The following is a 13,815-nucleotide window of genomic DNA, read 5'->3' as shown; positions in this document are numbered from 1 at the left end:
TTCACCAAATCAGACTGAAGGGCCATTTTGTGTAAAGGCACAGATAGAGTTTGCAAACCAAATCCGTGCACTAACACATTTTTCCCCGCACTCATAACTTGAGAGAAAGGCAACACATCCTGAAGAATAAAAGATTCCGAAGCCCCAGTATCCCTCAGAATTTTAATCGATCTTCTCCCACTGTCGCCCACTACAGAAACAAACCCTTCAGTAATGAACGGAGAATAGTCATGTTTCGGCCCCACTTCAAAAATTTCGCCACTCCGATTTAACTTCTTGGACAGAGCATTATCACGGCAATCAGACGCCGTGTCGACCAGCAGAACGCTCGCGCCATGAGACGCATCAGGTCCAGCTCTACGAGACCTCTGTCGGAGAACAGGGCACTCTCCCTTCCAATGCCCCTCCTCACCACAGTAATGACAGACATATGTTGTATCTGCGCTACCCTTGCTACTAGGATTAACAAACCCTCTTTGAGGAGATGGCCAGTCAAAATTTCTAGGACGCTGTGCATTTGAACTATCACCACGAACAAAATCATTACGCATGCGAAAATCACCAGAATAATACTGCCTGTGCGTCAAACTGAACTCATCTGCCAATGCTGCGGCCTCAGACACAGACTTTGTTTTATTTTCACTCAAATGCATAGCAACACGATCAGGCATAACATCTTTGAGCTGTTCAATAAGGATGGTTTCCCTCAATTCCTCAAAAGTGGCTACATTTAATGACAAACACCACTTATCAAAATGAGTTGCTAGCTCCCTCGCAAACTCAACATAGCACTGCATCTCTCCTTTCCGCCAAGATCTGAAACGCTTACGATAAAACTCAGGGACTAACTCAAATGCCTTTAGAACAGCAGTCTTAACTTTATCATAGTTTTTCCGATCCTGAACCGACAACGCAGTAAAGACCTCCTGCGCTCTACCCGTGAGGACACTTTGTAACATGACCACACGGTCAGATGCAGGCCACCCATATTCATTCGCTACACTCTCAAATAAAGAGAAAAACACGTCAGGATCGCGCTCATTAAATTTAGGCACCAACTTGAGATTACGAACAACATCAAATGAACGCGCTGGAGCATTTCTAACCACTATATCTTCAGGAGACAATTTACCTTCCCCAACCAATTTCATGCGTTCAACCTCAAGTTTAAACTGTTGCGACAGTCTCTCTGATTCCATATGCTGTACATGTTTAATTTGTGCCATTTCAATCTCTCTTTTTTTAACCAAATCGGACACTCTTAACTTTTCCAGCTCAACCTGCTGATCGCTGGCCTGTTTTGCCATCTGTCGGTCATGCTCTTGCTGCAATTCTAGGATTTCTTTTCTCTGCTCAAATGTTAGCCCCTCATAAGCCACACTAGGCTTTTCCTTTATTGGCGAAGTAGGAGGCAAAATTCCACTTTCAACAAAATGCCGTTTCAAGGCCGTTAGCAGCTCATCTTTTCGCCACCGTTTATCAGACCCCACTATATTGTACTGAGCTATCAGCTCCCACAATTGCGTCTTTGAAAATGCCCCAAACAATTCCGCTGACGGAGCCTCTACAAAATCAGCAACAGACGACATGGTCTAGAAAATCAAAATTCCGAATCCAAAACTATATTACCCAACTCAAATCGCCACGGGCCAATACCAAAATATCACATAAGGCTGCGCAAACACTAACCAACAGGCAGCGCCCCTGCGCAGGACACAGGTCAATAACGAAATAACTCCCCGTCTAAACTATACAAAACCAAACTAACTAAACTACCCCCTAACGTCTTTGTGTTACCCCCAAGGACTGAGCTCTTTTATACACCCAGATACCGACAACCCAAGATCAAACTAATTGCCTAAACTCAAGAAGCGGCGGTGCCTCAGCCCAGGAGTAATCACAAAAATAACAAAACCACCCTCGGCGACCCTTCAACCTAACTGGGGAGATCAACGAACAAAAGTTAACAACCTGTTACCAAACGCAGGTGCACTCACCCACAGGCCGCAATTCCAAACGCGCTGGCCTGCCACAACGGAAAAAAACAATAATCCCGGAGCTGCAAAAGTAATCGAACAAACATAACACATTTCAACCGAACTACAAAAATAACATAGGCTACGGTCCTCCTTTGTCCTCCCCAGCGCAATCCGACACTATCGGCTACGAAACTTTGAAGTATGATTTTAAACGCAGGTTTGACGAGCCCCCATGTTATGGCCTGGCTCAAAAGGCCATAACCAAACAAAAGGGAAGACAAACCAAGAGGACCAACGTTTAACTGATTTATTAAATAAAAGAAGCGAAACAATGCGTAAGTCAGTATCAGTAAATCACTAAATGAGAATCAGTATGTCAGCGAAGGTGTGTGTTGCGATTTATGTGCTGAGATGAAAATGCATGGATGTGACAAAGGAAACAAAAGAAACGACGGCAGCTCTCTCGAGGGATTCCGAATGACCAAAAGCAGCCCAGCCCCCCCCCAGGGGTGCACGGAGAACCCTTTATACACCTGAGTGTAAGCAGCCTAATGGGACCTCCGTAGCCACGCCCACGCCAGCAATTATACCTGCAGAAGGGAGACACAGAGCGGGAGAGAGCGCGCAAGCAGGAAGAGCGGATGCAGCCTGCAGCCTGCAGCCTGCAGCCGTCACACATTGTTACATTACAATTCCATAATATAGCTGTGCAGTAGAATCTTGTAGTGTTTTGATGCTCAGCTACAACCAAGTACTAGAAAAGATAACCAATCATCTCATTTCCATGTCACAGTTGGGAAACCAAACCACCAACCAATCGTTGTGTATCAAGGTCCAGTCTTCAGTGAGACATTATTGCTGTTTGATCACAACAGCCATCAATCATACACCCCTTCATTCAGTGCTCCTGAGGCCCTGTTCAGTGTTTTGCTGATTGGCTAGAACAGTGTATGACTTGGTCAGAAAAACTGTTTGTTTACTGTGAACAGAGCCCAAATTGTTCTCAAATTCCAGATTGTCTTGGAGCATACACAGACTGCTATCCAGGTGCTGTGATGCAATACTGTGCCGGCCTTCTGTTTCCAGGTCCAACTGGGCCCAGAACAGCATACCCAGTAAGATAATATTTCACAGTAGCCTGACGAGCCAGACCCACATCAAGATGTAGGGTCTGGACACTCACCGTAGACAGGGCTCAATCGGGGGGGTGGGATAAACAGTTGTCTTTCAAATTCCCTCCCCGCAATAGGATAACGCTAAACGAATCATCTTCTTGTTTTCAAGTAGCAGGATGCGTAACCTTCCCTCTCCACGCAATAGGATAACGCTAAACGAATCTATTGTGTTTAAGGAAGAGCCGAAACACACAGAATCCGTGTAACACTTTTACTCAACTTGTCCGTCACATTACAAAGCATGCGCGTCTCATTAACCTCACGCAGCTATACCCATAATCCCCCATCACTGCTAGCTTCACTACTTCATAATAGTAGCCCCTTTACTTTTAATAATAGTGTGCAAATATATTATCCCAGTTAGTTATGTGTACACAACATTTCCCCCTCCCTCCCAAGAAACTACACTAACTAACTAAGTCTCTGCCAAAACAATTTAACAAGTACAACACAGAGTGCAAGGCCTACACTGTCACTCTGTGACAAAGTCCTTTAAGTAGGCAGGGCGGCCTCTGGCCCTTACGGCCCTTCCAGGATGTCTGTGATGACCTGTGTTGTGACAGTTCCGGCTGGAACCACTTCGGGCCATTTCGAATGGAGGTCGTACAGCACCACAAGGAAACGCTGATGATGGGGAATTCCACGCCCATGGATCTCCCCACAGATGTCGAGCTGGAGATGTTCCCATGGGTGGGATGGCCATGGGACCGGCTGCAGAGGGGTTGGCACTGGAGGTCCAGTTTTCCCACTGAGAAGGCATGGCACGCAGTCTTTAACGAGGGCTTCAATATTGCGATCGATGCCTGGCCACCAGATGAGATCTCGGCATCGCTGTTTGAGTTTAACAATGCCTAGGTGCCCCTCATGTGCCATGGACAGGATGCAGCCCCGCAGACTACAGGGCACCACGGTGCACAAGCCCCTGGAGACACACACACCACCCCAACATGAGAGTTCATCACGCACCCTTTTGAATGGCATGAGGTCGTCATGAACCTTTGCTGGCCATCCAGAGCGAATGTACATGCGTAGCGAGGACAGTGTGGGGTCATGCTCTGACTCGCGCTGCAACTCCTCCAACGACACGGCCGACTGCAAGGGTGTGTGAATCATGTGGATGAATTCAGTCTCTGTGTCCTCCTCAGGGGAGACCATTGGTGTTGGGGCATCAATGGACCGAGAGAGTAGATCAGAGACTACATTGTCCCTTCCAGGGGTAAATTTCAGCTCATAGTCGTATTGTCTCAGCCTTTCCCCCCATCTGTGCAGACGCAGGGGTTTATGCCCAGATCCTGATGCGGTCAGCAATGCAGTTAGAGCCTGATGGTCAGTCCTGAGGGTGAACCGCCGACCGTAGAGGTAAAGGTGCCACCTCTCTGAGGCCCAAACACAAGCGAGCGCCTCCCGTTCACCGACAGAGTAGCGCTGTTCTGTTGGTGTTAATGCCCTGGAGGCGAAGGCGACGGGTCTCTCCACCCCGTCCTGCACCTGTGAAAGGACTGCACCAATAGCCCGATCAGACGCATCACAGGTGACTAGAGTCAGACATTCAGGGTTGAAGTGGGCTAGTACAGGGGTTGTTGTGAGCTGGGCTTTCAGCGTTTGTATGGCCTCTGAACAGGCTGTGGTCCAGTGCCATGGCTCTTCTTTTTTAAGCAGATGACGGAGAGGTGCAGTGGTCTGTGAGTAGTGGGGCAGAAAACGGAGGTAGTACGCAGTCATGCCTAAAAACGAAGCCACTTGAGAGGCTGAGGTCGGCTCCGGAATCCTATGTATGGCGTCGATGTTGGATTGTAGTGGGGAAATCCCTTTGGCTGACAGGCGGAATCCAACAAAGTCAATGGCTGGGGCAGCAAAGCAAAATTTTTCTTCGTTCAGAGTCAGGTTGTTCTGAAGAAGGGCCTGAGCAACCCGCTGGAGGCGCTTGTTATGTGTCTCCATGTCTTGAGCATGAACGACAATGTCATCCAGAAATCAAGCTTTGTGAAGACTGTTGAGCCATGAAAGTGTGCAGTGAGCTCCTCCGCGGTAGGCAAAGGGTATCGGTCTGGAATAACTGCCTTATTCACTAAACGCAGGTCCACGCATATTCTTATTCCCCCAGATTTTTTTTTTTGCAATCACTAGGTTTGAAATCCAGGGAGCAGTGTTGACAGGTTCAATAATGCCCATGTCCAGGAGTGTCCCAAGTTCGCGGGTGACCTCATCTCTCAAGGCAAAGGGGATCCTGCACAGGGGCTGGATGACCGGTGACACATCAGGGTTCACCAGAGGCCCGTGTGTGAAGGCTGAGAGACAGCCTAGGCCATCGAACAGAGCCGGCCACTTTTGTTGCCAGGTGGAGGCAATGTGGTGAATGTCGGAGCCAGAATCATCCCTGAGCGTGAACCCCAGGCCTGTGAACAGGTCCAGGCCTAAAAGGTTGGCTCCTTTCCTCGTGATGTGAAAGGGGAAAGATGGTAGGTGCTTGGAGCCGTAGTGAACGGGCACATGGAGCACACCTAGGATATCGATCTTGGAGCTGTCGTAGCCACATAGGGCGGCGGCAGGTTGTTCTAATGGCAGGTGAGAGAAAAACTTGTAGTAAGTGCTTGAATTTAGGAGTGATGCAGCCGCACCAGTGTCCATTAATAATGGTAGAGTCACCTCAGCTAAATGGATGGTACATGTTTTGAAAGCCACCTGACCAGCAGTCACATTTCTGGTCTCCGTGTGGCTGTGCTGAGCCGGTGGAGGTCCTGTATGTTGTGGGAGAGTGGCAGGGGCTGAACGGCACATCGTAGCAAAATGGTTTTGCTTCAGACAATTTCTACACTGTTGTCCTCTGGCGGGACAATGCTGTGCCTTAGAATTGTGTGATTTAGAACCACAGTTACCACATGCCTCTGCAGTTCGCCTATTGTTCTGTCTCTGTGTGAATTGTACCGGAAAACCCTGCTCTGAACACTGGCTGTCGCCGGCGGAGAGCATGCTGGTGTGATAAGCAGGCTGAAGCTGCCGTGCAGCGCTGTCCGCGAGGGGGCGCCCGCTTGCCAGCAGAGAAGAGCACTCCATGGCTGTCTCAACTTGCAGCGCTATCTCCACAGCTCTGCCTAATGTCAAATTATCCGCTTCTAGCAACAGCTTTTCTCTTGTTTTCTCACACAATGTCCCCTCAATGAACTGGTCCCGAAGCATTTGATCTTGCAAAGCCCCATAGTCACAGAGGCGCGCCATGTCTTTTAAGTTTGTCACGTAGCTTCGAACAGACTCACCGGGTTGTTGCAGGCATTTCCGAAGCTTGTACTGTCGGAGTAAAATCCTTTGACGACCAGTGAAATGGGTCGTCAAGAGGCCAACTGCAGCCTCATAAGTGGCAGGCGTCCCGAGATTGCGAAAAATGCGTTGCCCCTCCACTCCGAGACAATGGCGGAGGAGAGCCATTTTCCTCTTGTCGGTGATATCGTCAAATCCTAAAGCGTCCAGGTAAACTGTAAAACTCTCCAGCCAGTTTGCCCACGGAACTGGAGGATCTCCGGGGACGGCCAGAAACTGTGCAGGTGGGGGTAATCCAAATTCGGCCATTCTCGTCGCCAATATTGTGTTTATGGAAGAGCCGAAACACACAGAATCCGTGTAACACTTTTACTCAACTTGTCCGTCACATTACAAAGCATGCGCGTCTCATTAACCTCACGCAGCTATACCCATAATCCCCCAACACTGCCAGCTTCACTACTTCATAATAGTAGCCCCCTTACTTTTAATAATAGTGTGCAAATATATTATCCCAGTTAGTTATGTGTACACAACAGAATCATCTTCTTGTTTTCAAATAACAGGATGCGTTAGCGTCGCAACTTCTGGTCGCATGTCAGTCACCATTATGTTAAGCCCACCCACGACTCTATACACGCTGTGATTGGCCCGCTGGTTTTTCGAGTTCTCAGCTCCCTGGCTCTATGGATCGTGCCTAGACTGTCCCGCCAGCCAAATTACATTTGCTGCCGCTAGGGGCGTCTAGATTTCTAGGCTAATTTCACAGTGTTTCACGACAAAAACATTCTTTTTACTACTCACCTCTGCCACAATCTTATAAAATCCTATTTTTTTAGAGGCCTGGACTTGATTATACTATTTGGCTGCACAGCTACACTAATTAGGCTACTCTGTTAGAATTAAGGCCTCACTAAAAAACAGGTGACTGTGAAAAGGATCACAGGTAGTAAAAACCAGGTGACTGTGAAAAGGATCACAGGTAGTAAAAACAAACTGGCTACGTTAGTCAACTTCCTGAAATAAAAACTGGCCGTCAAATGCTGTAATTATGATGCAAACCCACCAATGGAAAGCCATCGCGTGTAGATTCCGCCCACTACATCCAATTACACTTGAAGGCAAAACTTTTTGATTCAAAAGATTTTTACGTACAAAACTTTTCAACTCACAAAGCATTCTGGCCCTGAAGCAATAGGTTTTGATAAGATTAAGTGCAAAACCTTCTCATTTGTAAACAGAACTTTTTTAAAGTTTTTAACTTTGTTGGCCTGAAAGCATGTTTTTTACTCCAAATGAAAGAGGACAAATTCTCTGTGTACAATGTATATTTATTAGGGCTGGGCACGTTAACGCGTTACTATCACGTTAACTCATCAATCATTTAACGCCGACAATTATTTTATCGCGCATTAACGCAGTTTTTATTATTTATTTTATACTATAAAAGTCTGTTGCTCACAGGCTGGTCACAGGCGTCTCATCACGCATTGAAATGTCATAGCCTACATTCACGAAATCAGGAGATGTGCAACAGAAGTGAGAGCAGGTACTGGCTGCAGCAGTGCAAGTGCAAGTCACATGATCACGGTGCACGTTGTCACAGGCACGTCTAATGTTTATGTTTTGCGCTGGATTTGCGGCTACGGTGTTCAATTGGCATTGATAAGTTAAACAGTCGTTTTTTCCTACATGGTAACGTTGTTGTATGGAAAGAAAACATTAGCCTTGAGTATTTTAATATTCAGTTGTAAACAAAGACATCTTCCTATGTAGCCCAAGCTGTAAATGGACTGAAGTTCGCTCTAAATATCTAATTTGATCGATTATGCTAACCATTAGCATTTCTATGGGATTTCTCATAGACATTAGCCATAAGCTAACGCATTAGTCTCTATTCTGTAACTTGGAATGATAGCCTACGTGACTGCACTCTAACAAAACTTTGAAGGAAATAACTGAAATGTACTCTGTTGTTCTGCTTAGTTTTACAGTAAAAGTTTGAAAAGAATTTCAGCATCAGAGTTTCCCTTGGGAAATTGGTTAGCCCTATCCATCTATTCTAATGTAGCTGGTTGACTTCATCATTACCACACACACAAGTGGGGGCAGAATTACAAATGTGTCATAGAGTGACAATGCATTGGTTGATTTGGTTAAAAAGTTACAGGTTGGTTATTGATTATAATAGTAATGTTGCTACTCAGAAATAATGAGCTGTAAAGTAACTCAGACTTTTAAAAAACATTTTTTTACAGGACATCGACTAATTATCGTTATAGTCAAAATCACAAAAAATATCAAGATATTATTTTTTGCCCATATCACCCACCCCTATAGGCCTAAATAAAACAATAACTTTGACATTATACCAGGGTAGGCTTATTACAACAAGTATTATGGAAATATCTACACGCACCAAAAAAGTGTGTACAATAAGCTTTAAATTTGTATTTCTTTTGACATTGTGTAAATTGAGATTTAAACTAAATAAATTATTTAACTGCTACTGTATAAACAAAATGCTGATGTTAAATGTTTGCAGAAAAAATGCTATGGCACTTGCGTTCATATGGCAGCACATTTCAAATAAATATGTGCCATATATTACTTTTGAATTCATTATTGAGTTTTGCGTAGAATAATGTGATTAATCATGATTAATCAGGGAAATCATGCGATTAATCGTGATTAAAAATTGTAATCGTTGCCCAGCCCTAATATTTATCTTTTTACTTTAAAAAGCCTACATTGATTTTGCTTCTCAAAGTTGTGTTTTTTTTATCATGTTTGTATGTTTTTGTTTGCATTAAAAACTAAAAAACAAATCACTCAATAGTCTTGGACCTGGACTCTAACAGACCTAATGAACATCACACTTTTTTTTAAAAGATTATTTTTTGGGGCTTTTTATGCCTTTAATCGGACAGGACAGTAGAGAGAATGACAGGAAGCGAGTGGGAGAGAGAGGAGGGGTGGGATCCGGAAATGACCACGGGGCGGGAATCGAACCCGGGTCACCGGCGTGCGGTGCAGGTGCCCCAGCCAGTTGAGCCACGGCTGGGGCCATGACCATCACACTTATCTGTCTTGAAACTGAAACTGAAGTATTTTCTGAATAATACAGATATTTCTGGTTTATTCTTCCCAATTTGATTGTAACAGTATGCTTTTGAATGTAGCTCTTTACCAGTCAAACTTTCTACTTTTCATCAACAGGTCCTGCTTAATTCGTAACAGTTTTGGGTAACACTTTACTTGAAATTATCTACATAAGAGTGACATGACACTGTCATCATGACGCATGAACCCTTACCCTAACCCTTACTTGTCATGACAATTAACCGAATGACAGTATAATGACAGAAGCATTATGTCATCAACATTTATGACTTGTTTATAATGTTTATGATAAGCTCATGACGGTGTCATATCACTCTGATGTACTGTAGATGCCTTCAAGTAGGCTAAATAACTTCCACACCAAAAAGATACCTTCCACACAGAGTTGTTGTGTTTAAAATAAGACATCTGTGCTTTCTTTGTGTTTACCTTTTTGCCACTTGTGGTCACCATTATGCATCACAAGTGCACCACAGTGCAAAATGCATTTTTTTTAGCTGTTAAGACTGTGTCCATTGTTCAGAATTCTGCTAATCGATGTAAAATATTAGAGAAGTCGTTCAAAAATCGACCTTAACGATACAACAATTTATACAATTGATATAGTTTAAAAAGAAAACCAATCGATCAGATGAGTTAGAAGAAGAGAAGAAAACATTTTTCCATCTAATGGGCTAGGCCTACATAAAATATTTCACAGCATGGCACTATACTTCGGGCCTTATGTAAGCAAGCAGTGAAATGGCGCCATCTGGTGGCCATGAAATATTTGTCTATCCATCTGATCGCTTGTGGTTTTTTTGTAGCCTACTGACCCTTCCACAAAATTTCCAGAACACACCCAGTCGAGACAGGCTCCTTCACACTAATCAAAGATTTGTTAAGAAAACAAAGAAAACCAGAACCCTTTGAAGTGTTACTAGTATCTACACCTACAGCCGCACCGATTGCGGAAATAGACTCCAGGGTCCATTTGTCACATTGCAGATGTGAACTGATAATCAATTCAACACGACAGCTGCACAAGACACCTTTTGCATGAGGAGGAATGAGGAATAGGCTATTGAGACTTTATTGAGTAGGCTAGGTTATTACTAAAATATCACTATCAAAATGTGTAGGCTAGGCCTATATTCTCAGTTCAGCTGAGAGATAAACAGTTTGCTGTTTTGGTTTAATTTTATTTGGGCAGTAACCCGAGGAGTGTCTAACCCAAGTCAGCTCTGATGTTGAAGACTAGGGATTATGTTTTATTTTGGGTTTTAATACCATGGAAAACTGAAGATATGGGTGTTTGTTTTACTCGGGCAAAGAAGGAAATAGCCGCGCCAGAGCGCGTCCAAAGGGGCGGCTACTGCCCTCCGCTGAGGGTAGGGTTGCCAACTCTGAGAAAATAAAATACGGAACAAAAATACCGCGGGGGCGGGGGTCATTGGGGCCCACCTACACGTACCTCCACCCCACATCAAATTATCATTATGATTATCGTTATCACAATTATTATTATGCTATATTGTTAGACATGCACTTCACTTCAAAGCAGTCAATATTTGAAGTGCTAAAAGTGCTTAAAGTGCTATGCATGTGTGTACATGTCCTATGCACATCAGAGGCCTGCTTTAATAATGTAAGATATATTTACAATAGTTCATTGCTTTTGCATGGTTGCATGAGAAATACTTCTGAAAACAACAGCAATTATATGGGTGCTATTGTTTTGGGATGTTTCCCTCATGCAAGCATCATAGGCCTACTCTGGTAGGCAAATGGAGAAAAAAATGTATATGCTTTAGGCCTATAATGAAATTTCATTTGAATGCCTGAATGTAAAGATCCAGGAAACATAATACCAACTTTTGTCTATGGTAAACGGCCGAGCATAGGCGTAAATCACTTATCTGGAGATCTTTAAATGAAAGACTAAAGCTACAATCTTGACCATGTTATATTAAAATTTGACTAAACAATGCTCAATGCTAAACAATGTATTGTACAAGAATCCACGTTGTTAAATGTCGTTACGTAGCCTAATTAAATAGTCTTCCAGGTTGAAACGGAGCTTTGCCAACAACGTTATTGTGTAATTTCAGTTTCTGTCGCGCAAACGCACAACCGCATGCATTCAATGAACGCTCATACCACCACTTATTTGTATGACTCTGTTTAATCACATCAAACTAGCCAGCATTTCCTCCTAATTGCAGAAACTTTGTTTTCTTTTCTGTCGGGCCGCGGTTGCTTGATCCAGAATCAATTGCGCAGCTAATTATCAGGTGAAGCACCGGACCTCACTCCATGCCTTGCGGACCAGCAGGCTCCACGTTGTGTCAGGGAGTTTTTTTGTGTGTGTTTTATGTGGGGTTTTTTTTATTATTGTAGTATGTGTGCATTGAGCAGTTTCTCCAAAATACGGAACAAAGAGCGTTCCGTATTAGTTCAATACGGAACAAGACTTTTAGGTGTCAAATAGCCTACGGGACGATTCCGTATTATACGGAACGGTTGGCAACCCTAGCTGAGGGCCTCTGGCAGAGAAGAAAAGTGAGCAAAAGTTGGTAGCCAACGTAGGCTAAGTAGAGCCATAGGCTACTATCTAGAGAACTATATCGGAACTTGCTCTCATTGGCTCCGTGCAGCCTAGCCTACACCTTAAATCTCGATGTTTCTAGACCTTGTAAAGGCAAAGGAACCTTTACCCGTCGACCAACATACCGAATAAATGTGACAGAGAATATATAACATATGATTACATACCTTCACTGTACAGATTAATGCATTATCCAACCATTAGTCGCAAGCGTAACGACACTTCATGCGACCAGCAACTTTTTCAAGTTCCTCCTTTTACTTTCGATTTTGAAGGGCACCGCCTTTCCGTCTGAAGACAGGTCAACGTGACAGGGAGCATGATGGGGTTTGTATTTTTTTAAGAAATTTCTTCTAAATGCAAATATTTCCTGTCCATCAGCCCTGAGTTATGCTCCCTTCACCAGCTCTGAGTCTGATCAGGTCAGACACAGAATTTTGCCCTCCGACGTCGTCTCATGCCTTGCTGGTTGGCTGCAGCATAGAAAGTCATTATACCCCTTTGAAATAGTTACTTTTTTGTCTTACAGCCTGACATCAAAACCCATTTTTAGTTTCCAGTTTTATTTACAAATTGAGTAGGCCTACAACATCAAAATAATGAAGAAAAGAAAGACAACTGTTCTGAAAATTAATAAAAGATTAAAAACGAGAATAACAGTGTTGGTAAAGTCATACCCTGATTTAATACTTTGTAGAACTTCTTTTGCTTTCATTACAACCATCAATCTGTTTGGACATGTCGTTATTAGCTTTGTATAGGCCTACCTAGATTGGGGAATATTTGCCCAATCTTCCATGGATAATTGTTAAAATTCAGTCAAATGCTGTGGGGGACGGTGATGGACTAGGCCTACTCTCTTTAAGTCAATCCACAGATATTCTGTAGAATTTAAGTCAGGGCTCTGACTTGGCCACTCAAGGAGATTCACCTTCCTATCCTTAAGCCACTGCTTTGTTCTTTTGGCAGTATGTTTGGGATCATTGTTGTGTTGGAAGGCGAATGACCTGCTCGTCTTCAGCTGCCTAGCAGAGGGACGCAGGTTTTCCTCAAGAATTTGGGTGTACTTGGCAGCATCCCAGGGGCGGAGCTCATGGTTCACTCTAAGGGGGGCGAACATCTGTGGTGGGCCCCTATATCGCAGCTTATCTCCCCCCCACACTGACTTTAGGGTAGAGTGGGGGAAAACGCCCCCCGCCTGTTTCTCCCATGATAATCACTAGATGCAGTCAAGTTATATTTTTACTGTTGCCCTGCATCCCATTGACTACGGGGACACACATATATCCACTGTGAAGTTTACGCTTGCGACGTAGTTGAAGGAAGACTGATTTCATAGTAAAATGTCGTAATTTTCCGTGGTCAGTTAAGGAGTGTAGGCTATGTTAGTTTAGGTAAGGTGTCCTTGGCTGCTGGTAAGCCTAATCTATGAATAAGATATAGTATCTTACAATTCATTTATTGCTTAACAGGTTGTCTGTTGATTTGGCTATTAATGTATCAAGCAAATAGTTTTTTTAGGAGGGGGCATTTTACCCCACCCATGGGGGGGTAAAATGCTGGGGTAAAACGCCCTGCTGGGGTAAAACGCCCCCTTTGTATACACTTTATTATGACCGCCGCTAGCGTAGCTAGCGAGGCGGTCATATAGTTGTTGTCAAAGTTTTTTTTTTTTTTTTTTTTTGTATTCTTTTTT

General features: G+C 44.0%; 1 protein-coding gene across 3 annotated transcripts in view; it reads right to left on the bottom strand.

Annotated features, from left to right (window-relative positions):
• The window catches only part of LOC134078819 (uncharacterized), a 114,218-nt gene extending 101,840 nt beyond the window's left edge, over positions 1-12,378 (bottom strand). For 2 of the 3 annotated variants that reach the window (XM_062534966.1, XM_062534969.1), the window contains exon 1: positions 12,287-12,378. The gene's annotated coding sequence lies outside the window, so the exon portion shown is untranslated. The remainder of the gene's footprint in view (positions 1-12,286) is intronic. The other variant, XM_062534968.1, reaches the window with a different exon arrangement.
• Between the last annotated feature and the right edge of the window lie 1,437 nt (positions 12,379-13,815).

This window comes from Sardina pilchardus, chromosome 4 (assembly GCF_963854185.1).
Source record: "Sardina pilchardus chromosome 4, fSarPil1.1, whole genome shotgun sequence".
Lineage (NCBI taxonomy): Eukaryota > Metazoa > Chordata > Actinopteri > Clupeiformes > Clupeidae > Sardina > Sardina pilchardus.
Note: the sequence above shows the minus strand (reverse complement) of the source record. Positions and strands in the feature narration are given on the sequence as shown.